At 42.5% G+C, this 13372-nt stretch overlaps 1 protein-coding gene across 6 annotated transcripts in view; it reads right to left on the bottom strand.

Moving 5' to 3' along the window:
• The window catches only part of LOC102938708, a 95055-nt gene that overhangs the window by 73248 nt on the left and 8435 nt on the right, over positions 1-13372 (bottom strand). For all 6 annotated transcript variants that reach the window (XM_043543906.1, XM_043543905.1, XM_043543910.1 and 3 more), the window contains exons 2-3: positions 10460-10681; positions 9005-9071 (exon numbers count right to left, since the gene is read on the bottom strand). The gene's annotated coding sequence lies outside the window, so the exon portion shown is untranslated. The remainder of the gene's footprint in view (positions 1-9004; positions 9072-10459; positions 10682-13372) is intronic.

Here is a 13372-nt window from a genome sequence, read left to right as displayed (position 1 = left end):
TCGATGAGGCTGTGCGTCGACTCCTTAAGCTTCTCCACCTCCAGACCCAAGTTTGTCGTGACCCTTTCCAGGAGGTCCTGGTAGGCCCTGAAGTTGTCTTGAGGGAGCAGAGTACTAGGCCCTGCAACCGCCTCATCTGGGAGGAGGAGGCCTGTGATGGGGGAGGGGCTCCCTCCTCTTCTCTGCTATCATTACGTCCATTGTGACCATCTCCTGGACGTCGGCAGAAGTTGGGGTCCAGTGCCAGATGGGAAGAGGCAGAAACCCACCTTCCTGATACCACTGTGTATGAGCGGTGGGAAGGGGGCTCCAGTACCGGGAGAAACCCCCAGGGGTTCCAGTACTGCCACTGCATCGGCCAGTGGCCCAGTGGCCAGGCGATGATGGGAAGGCCAGTATCAACGTTTGGAGGTCTGGAGGCTGGGTCCTGGTGGGTCTTGGATGGAGTGAAGGATTTCCCCTCGGATTCCGAAGAAGATTCGTCCCTGGGAGACCATGATGGTGCAGTACCCACTTCTGCCACCAAGTGGTACCGAAAGATTGGGGACCGGTGTCAAGATGGTAACCAATGCATTGCTAGCACGGAGGGCTTGCCTCTGGACGGTGCCGCTGTGGTCGCTACCGGGATGGAGCTTGCTGGACCTTGTTCCCTTCTGACCCCGGTCACCTTAGCCAGTGGGAGTCCTTGAGGGGTCAGCAAGATCAGGAGGGACAGTAGGTCCTTCTCCATCTACAAGGCCTCCAGTGTCGAGGGGGTCAGCAAATGTCTGGCCCCACAGCTGCTCCCGGGAGTTGGTGGTGGGTCCTGTACCAGAGTCAGCACTCTAGCAGGAGTCTGCAGCACCATCAGTGGTTCTGGGGAGGACAAGTGGCCCAGCATGGGTCTCACTACACCAGTCCCTCCCCACTTGTCTCTCTTCATCACCAGAGAACATCCTCTCTCAGTGCACTGTTTCTTATGTTTCTTCTTCAGTATTGGAGATGGAGAACAGTGCCGGGAAGAACACAGTGCCAGGGGAGCACTCCAAATGGATGCCCAAGTACTCAGCCCCAATTTGGAGTGGCTCAGCTCCAAGACAGGTCCAAGACCGCCTCCATAAGAATGGCTTTCAGTCAAATATTCCTGTCCTTTCTTGTGTGGGGTTTGAAGTCCCTGCAGATCTAGCATTTCTCTTTGACATGAGACTCTTCCCAGACACTTTAGACAGCTAGGGTGCGGGTCACTAACTGGCATCAGCTTGCCACCAAGAGGCATAAGGCTTGAAGCCCAGGGCATGCCCAACCCATGGGGCAAAAAGTCCCTTAATGACAGGGACAATCATTAACACTACTATATACACTAACTCTAGAAACTATACTGATTATGAACAGAGAAAGTCCAACCACTGAGAAAGAAACCTTGCCACAGCAAGAACCAACGTTCCCACAACCATCACGGTCAGGCAGTAAGAAGGAACTGAGAAGGTGTGGGGCCGGTTGACCCCCCTGATACTGGCACATATGCACATGGCTCCAGAGGGCGCTAGAGCCAGTCCTACAGATACCACTGAGGGAAAAATCTCCAGCAACCGTGCATGCGGCATGCACACACCTATCATGGAATGGACATGAGCAAGCACTCGAAGACGAACAATTAACACACTGTATATTGTTACTTATCTAAGTAAAAATGCCCCAGTTATTAATAAAGGTGCCTTGGTCCCTACTTTGCTGGTCTAAACACACAGTTGACTGGTGGGATTTTAAACAAATTTAGTTTAACTGTTGCAGTTGTGTGTGTCAATACTTTAAGCGATTTAAATCTGAATTACAATTTACAGGTGCAAGCTAAACCGCTATAACTAGTTTTAAACAGATTTGTGCATCCACACAGTTTTGCACCAGTGTAACTAAACTGATAAATTAAATCACTGCAAGTTTGTGCTTAGACAAGTCTCCTAAAGATGGAGCTTTCAAAACAAAACCAAGAAAAAATTCAGGAATTTCAACTCCCTTCTCTGTGCAAACAAGTTGGGTCAGGTCCTCAGGCCCTCTTCCAGATGTTTTTTGCTCTACTGCTCAGACAGTGCAAAGTAGCTGCAAAGTTGCCGTAATGTGGCAACTGGAGACTCTTCTGGTGTAGGGGAATCTCCAGCAAGCATAAAATTGGCATAGACGGTGCCATCTGGCCCTCTGGCCACCTGTCAGGGGTTACTATTGGCTGCCCCGAGGCTTTGCTAAATTACAGCATAGACTGAAACAGTCTCAGAGCCAGTCCCAGGATTGGAAGAGCAGAGAGGTGTCTGAGAGCCAACTTTTCATATCCTCCCTCTCCAGTCCTATGTTAGTTCTGATCATAGCTCTGCCAGATCCCAGGATCTAGCCCTGAGGTTTGTAAGATCAGTCTAATCATCATACATCTCAACAAAGACTTCAAAAATCTTTTTCTTCTCTTCTTTACTTTCTCACCCTTTCCAAAGCCATAACAAAATGTTTGGCTCCTCTTTGACTGCAGACTGCCAAGTTCTATAAACTGACCAAAAGGCTGGCAATCAGAATGCAGAAGTCTAGTTATACTATCTACAGCTTAATGTCTATTTTTATATATAAAGTTAGCATGAACATTTGAAAATATGGTTTTTACTATACTGCATTTTTTTTAAAAAGAGAAATTATCTAAATTCCCTTTAAAAATTCAGACTCTCCCTCAGGTAATTTATAGCACATGAAACAGACTTTACAACATACTTTCTCCCGACACCATGGGATTTGCAAGTCAGTATGCTGCACATAAAAGAGTAGAATAAATTAGTCTGTTCTTATCCTACTGCTTTTGCTATTTCTCTCAGCTGACAGAGACCTGCCAAGCTCCTGGTGTTTCACTAGTGCTATGGTGCTGCTCACTTATTGTTCTAAAGGCAACATTCTTAAAATCTATTTAGCTGTATGTCTTTTAAAAATAGGGGCACAAAATCTAGTGTTGGGTTCAGGATAATTATAGAAGATACAGATGGTGCAAGTATCCTCTTACACAGTGTTTCTGATTGCATGACAAAGAGAAAACTTAAACTTTACTTACATTTGGCTTAAGAAAACTTCCCTAGTGGGTTATTCCTATTGCATCTTGGAACTATAGTAAATACCCAATATAGACAAATTTGGCTAAGCTGGCAAAGGAAGATGTAATTACACTTGCCTGTGCCAGCTGAACCCATTATGTCTGAATGATATTCAACCTTCTTTAGAGGGAAATTAATGTTTCTACCTCTGTCAGGTTTCTGCCAGGGTAACAATTTAATTGTGCACTGGTGCCTCAGACACTTTACTGCTTACATCTTCTCTAGAAAGCTGCTCCATTAGCTGACTCTCCTGGCATGCTGTGTATCCCTTTCCTGGCAATGCCATCCGCTTTTTCTGTTGTATCAGTCCCTGCAACTATGCCTTGCCCCAAGAGTTGCATTACAGCAAAACCAATGAAATTCAGTCCCCTGGTGGAGTTTCCATCCCAAGGGAATTCTACCACCATTTACATTAGCATAAGCAGCCTGTGAACCTAGTCCAGTGTTTTCAGCACATCACAACAAAAATTCTTTTATCCCAGGAATGTTAGAAAATGTATTGGGTTCATCTCAGATATTCAAAAGACTGATTATACTGGTCCAAATTATACAGTGTGAAACTCAGCTCTCTGGAGAGGGCCAGTAAAAGCTGTATGCCCCAGTTGAGCCTTAGAGTGTTAATTTCACCTGCAGTCCTTACTCAAGCAAAATTCTCATTAAAATTGGATCATTTTTACATATAGACAACAGGATTTGGCCCATTATAAACAAATTCCCACGCCTGGAAAAAATTATCATAATTGAATTTGTAATGGAAAATGTTATCTAAAAATACAGATTTAGTACCACAAATAGGACAATCATGCACCCTTTACATGTATGCAATTCCTATTGGGAGTTTTGACTGCGTGAAGACTGCAGGAGTCAGATTGTGTTTGTGCTAAAATTTAATCTCATGAAACAAGTTTTAAGGTTGAGAAATGTATTACTGAGTGTTTTATTTGGTCCTTTGCCCTTGTCTGATGTTGAATAATATTCCATAGTGCAAGGGGATTTCTTATCCCAGAGAGGATTTTATTTGGAGATCAGCTTTCCATTTTTCCATACAGGAATTTTTCATGTTATCAAATTCATTTGTAGCTGCCAGAGAACAGACTCAGCACATTAATGTGGTAGTTGGTTGATCCTGTTGAACCTATTTCAAATCCCAACAAAGCCAGACTGAGGATTTGTGTTTTGTAGAGGGTTATACATATGCAACTAGATTTTTCTGTTAAGTAGGACAAAAAAAGTAGAGAAAAGTGCAGACGTTTCTCCTACTTAAGAACATAAAAATAAACAATGGGAATGAGGCTATTCCTTCTATGAAGGTTAATTATTTTTGTGGTATAGGTAGCATGTGCCAGTTATAATTTCTTTTCTGTGTACTGCATCTTTAAATGGAGTGACGCCCACCTCCCCCCAACTGCAGAGGCAGCAGCCATTTTGTATTTAGGAGCCAACTGCTAATTGGCACATGAGTTCCATCAATGGCTGCTGCATGGATGAGGAACTCCCAGCTGTTTAAGTCCCTCAATGATCTCTGGCACACTGGCCACCTTGATCGCACATTCCTGCAGCACATTATCTATTGACCTGCAAACCTCCACCATAGCAACACCCCCGATAGACTTCCAAGCCTCAAACTGGCCCATCTGACTGGTAACTAAGGTAGCAAGCCACCTTCCACAGGGAGACTGGCATTCTCTTTTCCATGGTGAGAGGAGCCCTCATCCTCATGGCATGGCACTCACTGCACTGCCAAATGAAAGAAGCACAGAAGAGCCTCTTTTTTCATCTCAAAGTTATGTGGCCAATGCTGCTTGAGAATAGTTTTGTCCCAGCTGTCTGTGATCATAGTCCAGGCACAAAAGTGACATGTCACCCTATGAAGTTGATCTGCCAGCACAGTGGAGAGCCATCTCCTAGGATTGTGATGAAAGCAAAACCATTGCATCATGATTGCATCAGCAAACTTGTCTCTGGCTCTCAGCAAGTACTACCAGAACATCCTCCACGGCCTTGGCGGTCTGCTCACTGCTTTATAGAAGCTCCATCAGAAACCTTTCTTGCTGTGCAGTGGGCAAGAGCTAACTGGTCATCCTGGCCACCATCCTGAGAAAAGGACTAGGCAACAGCACTGGCACCAGGAGACCTGCAGGAATATGACCTCATTTCCTACAATTCCCCAGGTCTCCCTGAAGCTTTCCAAGCTCTCCCAAAAGCCACAGCTTCAGGAAGCTATTTTGGGAAATTAGGGAGAGGGACCCAAATGCCAGTGCAACTGCAAAAGTATAATGCAGCACCAGGGTGGTCATGGGGCAGAACTGTACTTGACCTGAACTTCAAACAGCATGGCTTGAATGGAGACATGGCACTGTAGTTACATCAGTGTTTTCCCACTAGTTCCAAAAACAAGGCCTTACGCAGGAGTACTTCGTGCACTCTTCTTGATCTTACCTTTGTGGTTTTATTGTCATTCTTGTAATATTAAATATAAAATAAAGGCCATTCATACTGAATGTACTGAAAAGAATAAAAAAATTGGCAACAAAGAGCTTGAAGAAAACAAATAAGCCGAGAATAGATCTCCTGGTTAAAAAGAAGAAAAAACATAAGGAAAATAAAATGGCCACCTACAGAAATATGGGAGGTTTCTAGATTTAAAGAAGAAAAATTTGAATCAGGTCTTCAGATAACAGTGCAGTATTTTCTACTTATGCTATAGAAGACAGTTTGGAAGGAAAAAAATACCAGGTTTTCCAACATTGGTGGGACATTGGCAATACACTAAAAACAAGTCATTACAGATTCAAGAATCAGATATAAAAGCTTTCATTAATGTTTTTCCCTTATGATTTTTTCTTTAACAACTGAAAACTCTTCTTGTTACATGTTACAGCCTTTCAAAAAGGGATCTCACATTTATCACACCATACTGAAAGGCTAGACACACATCCTTAGATCTGTTTATTTCACCATATAAGACAAGACTCTTTGTTGCAATTTCTAATAAATCAGACAATTTATTTGATTGATACTGTGTATATTTGTAACAAATTCTAAATATAATCTAATTATGCAATTTGGTTTCCCCCGTTTTCCAGTTATTTAACCCTTTCTAGTTTTAGTCCAGGAATCAAGTTAATTTTCCTTGGACCGTACTCAGTGCTATGAGGTTTTCCCTGTAAGGTGTCAAGCCAAACTGAAATGAATTGCTTATTATAGGTGATCTCAAACTACAGACACAGTCAATAAACATTTTTAAAACCTACATTCTCCTGTTACTGTAATATAGTTTTATGTTAAGCTATTTCAGTGGTTTTCCAATTCCTTCTCCATGGCATGTAGATATTCCATTGAATCATCCAGAATTCATTAAAAAAAATGAAAACAGACCTATATGACACTAGTACTGAATTAAAGCCATATGGACAAATTCTCCCCTCTGGTACTTCAGTAGGGTTCGACAGGTGTAATTGAGGGCAGGATTTACCCAGAAAGTTTTTAACATAAACTTAGAATATCTGGAGTGAAATCCTAGCCTCACTGAGGTCAATGGCAAAACTTCCATGGACTTCAACGGGGCCAGGATTTCACACTGGGTCTTCTTCAAAAATATCCAGCTGTAATGCATTCCTGTTCACCAAGCACTCAAACCCACAATGTGCTGAGCACACCTAAATGCGTTGCTGGACTGGAGACAGAGTACTTCCTCACCTTGCAAGATCAAGCCCTGTTTAAGCTTTAGCAACAAGTGTGCATACAGTATCCAGCATTTCTCACTAATCACATTTCACTTAACTTAGACTGACACATCAATTTCCAAACTCCACACGTAATTTATAGTCTGTTTCCGCAATAAAAACATCAGATTCACAAACAGTTTCTGTTTGAGGCATTTACATGAACAAAACACAAAGGCCCTGATCCTCAGGACCTGCAGTTTGATGTTTAGCACAATGCTAGGGGGCACAAAGCAGTCTTAACAAGGCTCAAGATCTGACCCAGATCTGCAGTGCTGGCCACAATCACAGAGAGGACACTAGACTAGTTGGACCAGAAGTGTGATTCAGTATGGCTTTTCCTATGTCTATTTTCTGCACTCTTACATTTAATTCATGTGAATTCTTTCTAGAAAGAGAATTCATTATCACACATCTTAATTATCAAGACATGTATGCACTAGCATCCCAAGTGAGCACACAATCGTATTGTCCTTGTATCCTTGTCCTGCCCTTCCCAGTCATCTCTCTTTGTTGCCATCCCCTGCTGTTGTCCTCAATCTAAAGTAAACTTCTGGGCAGCAAAGCAGCCATTATAAAATTATTATCACTCATTAATATAGCTCAAAAGCCTGCAAGGCACCTCACAGGAAGACAGAGTCCCTGCCCACAAAGACCATACAATCTTATCTGTTTCTCAATATTAATAGTGAAAAATATTACTGCATGTGAAATAAACGTCTGGTTCAATATCAGTTGTGAGAGGATGGAAAGCTATATCCACTGTTTAAGCAAAAGCTCTAAGAACAAGCATTAGGGCACTACGATTTTTAAAAGTCATTTAAAGGACAAAGTGAACATCCCTATGTAGGAAAATTTATGGGACAGACCCTCAGAAGGCATAAGTTGTCACAGCCCAATGACTTCAACTATGCTACAGCAATTTACACAAGTTGAGGATCTGGCACTATATGCCTTTGTTCCCTTCTAATATAAACAGAATTAGCTGTAATCAAAATAATCTCTTTTTATTTCAGTTAAAAAGAGTGATCAATGAGATCAGCACTTCAGGCCTTTCATCTTTTTCAAGATGCTTTTCCGGAGGTTTTATTCTTATTCAGCACATAATTACATTGTTTTATAATGAGATCTAAAATTCTGGTTCACTGTGAAAACTTCACTGATCAAAGATTGTTTACAGTAGAGTACAACATTGGTACCACAGAAGCACATGGTTAACATTATTGTGCTCTGAAATCTATTGATAATTCTGATGGCCATAATAACAAGCTTATAGAATTAACACTGTAACACAAGAGCTATCAACAGAATTGAATTAACTACTCTGTGAAAATGTAAGAGTCCAAAATAAAAAATAAATATGGAATATGAATATGATGTGCATATTATTAAAACTGTTTAACTTGACTATACATGCAGTTTAAATGATCTTTTCTTTCATAACTGCTGATAGCAGAAGTTTAAAATTACCCGTGCAAGTTAAACATACAGTAGTCTTTATTTATTATTAATAGTAGTACTAAAATAACAAAATGTTTCACTTATACAGCATTTTATAGCCAAGGTTTTCAAGGCATTTACAAACATTAATCAATGAAGCCTCACAAGGAGATAATAATAAGGCATCAAAATGTTAATGCCAACATTTTCAAAAGCAATTTTTAATTTTGCATCTCTCATTTTTGGGGTGCCTAGCTTTAGACATCCAAGGTCTGATTTTTATAGGTGCTAAAAATATACAGCCCCAGTTTAAGCCATTGGCACTGCAGGTACTCAGCATCTCTAAAACACAAACTCTGAGCGTCCAAGGTTGGACAATCAAAATTACAGGACACTTCTGAAAATGTGTGTCAATGGCAGAGCGAGAAAGAGACTTCAGAATTCTTCACTCCCAGTTGGGTGCTCTAAACACTAGACTATTCTGCCTCCACTCCAAAAAGCTAAAATAAAAAGTAAATCTACTACCCTATTAGCATGCAGAGGAGCAACATACCCATTATTATTTCAACTATTTTAATTCACCTGAAATGTAGTTTTGTGTGACTCACTATAATGAAAAATGCTTTTAATAATGCACCATTTTATAATCAGAGAATAGTGTCCCTCTATAGTGACTGCAACCTTTCAGCAGATGGCATTTAGCTACAACCCAGCAGGATGTTCAATAACATATAAAATTACCTTGTGTGCTTCCGTGCCTTTTTTCTTATGAAATGTTGGTGCTCTCCAGAAAGCTACAGTCAGAGTTCTATAAAAGATGTAATACCCCACATTAAACTAGGACAAATTATATTGCTTCCCAAGCAGCCTAAGACTAAGAAAATATCATATTTGCACAATGAAAATTTCCAAACAAAACCAAAAGTGAGTGTCGTTAAACTGTCATCATTGTTTAGAAAGAGTGAAAAGTTTGGAAAGCAGATTCATACCCCTAGACTCACTAGGAACCTGATCCTAAAACCACTGAAGTCAACAGTCCTATTTACTTCAAAGGGCTTTGAATCAGGCCTTATAAGAATTAGGATGACTAGAGAGTCCTGGAAACAGACTTTGAATCAGATGCCAAGTAAATGTTACCATGTTTCACTGTTATGGGGATGTCCTATCAGCACTGTGGGTCTCCTGAGAAGAGCATACAGAGGCCTGACCAGTGTCCAGAGCAATACTGTCCTTTGCTTTTAGAGGATGAATCTATTAAGTGCATCACCAGGAATTCACTGTCTGTGGATGGAACCCATCTAACTACAGCATACCCACTGAGGCATGCCACTTTGTTTTGTTTATAACAACAAAATTCAGTCAACCTAAGCAAGTGCAACAATTGTAATTCATGTGTGATATGCTAATTTTTGCAGTTATATGGGCACTTTTTCATGCATACATCTCAAAGCACTTTGCAGAGGAGAGTAGGTATTATTATTCCATCTTGTGGATGAGGAAACTGAGGCACAGAGCCATGAAACACCTTGCCCAAAGACACAGCAAGTAAGTAGCACAGCTAAGAGTAAAACCCAGCTCTAATGAACTACCAGTCTTGTGTTGTATCCACTGCTCCACTCTTCTGTGATATCTACCTGCACCAAGAAAACACATTTTACAGTGTACCAGGGATATGAATTTTGTGTTATCTTCTCAATCTTTTGCTATTCTATTTTTTAGAGTTTTGCCTCATCCTTATGTCATTTTTCCTTTTCATGAATTAAAAGTTTGCATGCTTTTACTGAATTGTTAAAAACATCAAACCACATAGCACCTCGGGCCAGATTTTAAAGATGCAGATAGGTGCCTAGTGGGATTTTCAAAAGCACCTAAACAAGTTAAGTGCCTGTTTTCAATGGGAGCGAGACACAGACCTGCTTAGGCACATTTGAAAATCCCACTAGGTGCCTATTTGTATCCTTCAGTGTCTAAATCTTTGAAAATCTGCGCTATCGTTGTTATAATATAAAAAGGCAATTTAATTTTGTAACAGCTTTAGGTAAAGTTAGCAGAGTCCACCAAGTTTTTTTAAAAGGATTGAAGTTAGTCATGCTCATGGAGAAAAATAAATCCAAATAAATGGGTATTTCAAGCCCCACAATTCAACATTACTATTAAGCCTCTTGGAATAAGTAAGCATCACACATTAAGACATACCATAGTGTCTCAGGGAAGTTTGCACTTTCTTGAAGCATTGGGACCAGCACTCCGCAGTGCATCTACGATTCAGCTGGCTCTTGCTGGAGAAATCCCAGAGGGTTTGGAAGCTGGGAGGAGAAGCTGCACGACTGCACTGAAGGAGGAATCTAGCCAAGGCTGGACATCCGGAAGGGGGTAACTGCAGAATCTAACCAAGGCTGGACATCCGGAAGGGGGTAACTGCAGTAAATAGGGAGGAGGATACACAGTTGCTATTAGGCAGGTGGGAAGTTTATATAATGTGCAACTTAAACATTTGTATATGACCTGAGACTAAACATAAGAAATTTTAGGCCCCAACTTGGCAAATCACTAACACACATGCTTATTGGGGGCCTTAATACAAAAGGAAAATGTTAGAGGAAGTTATGAACATCTTAAAGAAACAATATGAAATGGAATGACTTGTGTAAGCATAAAGTTAAGGCAAAAGATAAATAGCTTGATTCTCTGCTATCTTGCCCCTTAAACAGTCATATACACCTGTGTAAAGCTGGGGTAAAATTCTACCACTAGTGTAAGTTCCTGGAGAATTCTGATTTGGTCACATGTTCCACTTGCTTTGCACAGGTGTACAAAGGTGAAGGGCAGAGGAGAATCACGCCAAATATATAGAATATTTTCAGAGGCAATAGTTGGACAAACTCAAGAGGTAGGCAAATACCTATCTTGGCTACACCAGTACCAAATTCATTTTATTCAACTTTTAGCCCACCATTCATTTCTTTTATAAATTTTGTAATTCTTTTCAAAGAACTATAAGAAAAGGATAGCATGAAATTCTAAATACGCAGAAATAAGTCATTATTTTGTTATTTTGTTTTTTTCTTATTCCATATTCCACTGATGGAAACAGCCAAATAATGTTTGTGAAGTAATAAAAGAACAGATGACAACACACTCTTCAACATTTATACTAATAATAAATAATATTTTGCATTCAAGTATATAGTGCCTTTCACCGGAAGAACTCAAAGGACAAAGTATAGTGGTAGGCAATTATAACTCCTGTTTTTAAAATGGGTAAACTGATGCACAGAGATATAAAGTGACTTGCCCAAGGTTACTAAGGGTGAATGCACTCCACCCTAGTGTTGATTCACTGGATCCTGCAACCCCTTCCCTAGCTCACCCTCTTTGTGGCTTTGCATGCTGGCTTATCAAGGGCCACTAGAGACCCCTTCCATCGGGTGCTGAGCCTAGACAGGCAAACTTTGTGGGGTTGGGCCACCCTCAGTCTCCCACATAGTCTCTATGCATACTTTGGCTTAAGTGGCAAAGAGGGCCACCACAAATGGATCTCACCAACAACAGGAATAGAACCCAGATTTCCATCCCCTGCTCTAACCTCTGGAACTGTGGTCCACAAACTGTGGGGCACGACGTGGAGGAACATCCTGGGGCCCACGGTGCAGCCCAGGCCAGCACCCATGGGGGGGACAGGGAGGGAGGGACACCCAGCCCTGCTCTGCTCCCAGGTCCGCTCCAGCCCCACCTGCAGCCCCATCCCATCCACCAGTCCCCACTCCCAGCCCCTACTCTTGGCCGCCAGACCCCAGACCCCACTCTTGGCCCCCTGAACCCACTCCCAGCCCCGCTCTCAGTCCCAGCCGCGACTCCGCTCCCAGCCTGGGGGAGCACGGACACATTCCATTACTGGGGGGGGGGGGGGGGCACGAGAGGAAAAGTTTGAGCACCATTGCTCAATGTTTCTCAAATGCAGCCACAGTGGCCACCAAAAGCTTTTCTTGCAGCCACAGCCTCCTGGGTACTGATTGGGGGAGGACAAAGCAGCGGCCCCTCCTCTGGGGCTGCCAGGAGGGGTTGGGCCTTACCCCACTTTGGAGCCACAAACACCTGAGGAGCAGACAGCCGGTGTGAATTCCCCACCTTCCTGGATCAGTAGGGCTCAGGCTGCTGGCTTCAGCCCTGGTGTGGCGGGTGGCAGGCTCCAGCTGCATGGCAGTGGGCTCCTGCCACAGGCTCTGACCATGGGGCTTTGGGCTCTGGGCTTTCACTACTTAGCAGTGGGCTCCATCCCTCGACCACAGGACTCCATCCCACTCATCGCCCCTGCTGCCTCCCTATCCACCTCCCCAGCCAAGTCTTTATTTGTTCCCTGGCTTGCAAGGGCTGAGTGAGTCTGCTGTGAAAAGTAATATTTGTATATTTGTTAATATCACTTTTCACTGCCTCTCAGCTAACTAACAGGTCCACTGCTGTGAAAAGTGATATTAACAAACATACAAATATCACTTTTCACAGAAGCAGATTTACTAGCTAGCAAGTCTAAAAATGCAGCCAAAAAATCAAAAGAAACCATAAAAAAAGACAAAAACATGCAAAGCATCTTATTTGTCTTTCTATTCTGTTTAGATCCAGTAAAGAATAGACATCTGTACATTATTTTTATTATTGAGTCTGAAAAAAACCCTACATAAATAAATTACAGTATATACTCGATCACAAGCCAGTTCGTTTATAAGCCGACCCCCCCCCCCGCCGCCCCAAGATGGAGAAGTAAAAATGGAAAAATTTTATGACCCACTCATAAGCCGACCCTATAATTCAGGAGTCGGCAAACTTTGTCTCCTGGGCCACCAGGATAACCCGCTGGAGGGCCGAGATGGTTTGTTTACCTCAGGCGTCCGCAGGCACGGAGGTAAACCTAAGTAAACAAAGTGTCCCAGCGTGCCAGCTGCTTACCCTGACGGACCAGGACAGCAACTGGTGGGGAAAATTTTTTTTTGGGGGGGTGGGGGGTGGGAGGGGAAGAAGCTGGGGGTCTGGGAGCAACCCCTGTGACCACCCCGCACATGACCCCACCCCTAGCCCACGACCCCCACACCCTCCCCATCCCATCCCTTCCCT

Source organism: Chelonia mydas, chromosome 3, assembly GCF_015237465.2.
Source record: "Chelonia mydas isolate rCheMyd1 chromosome 3, rCheMyd1.pri.v2, whole genome shotgun sequence".
NCBI classification, from domain to species: Eukaryota; Metazoa; Chordata; order Testudines; family Cheloniidae; genus Chelonia; species Chelonia mydas.
This window is presented reverse-complemented; position numbering and strand designations above follow the sequence as displayed.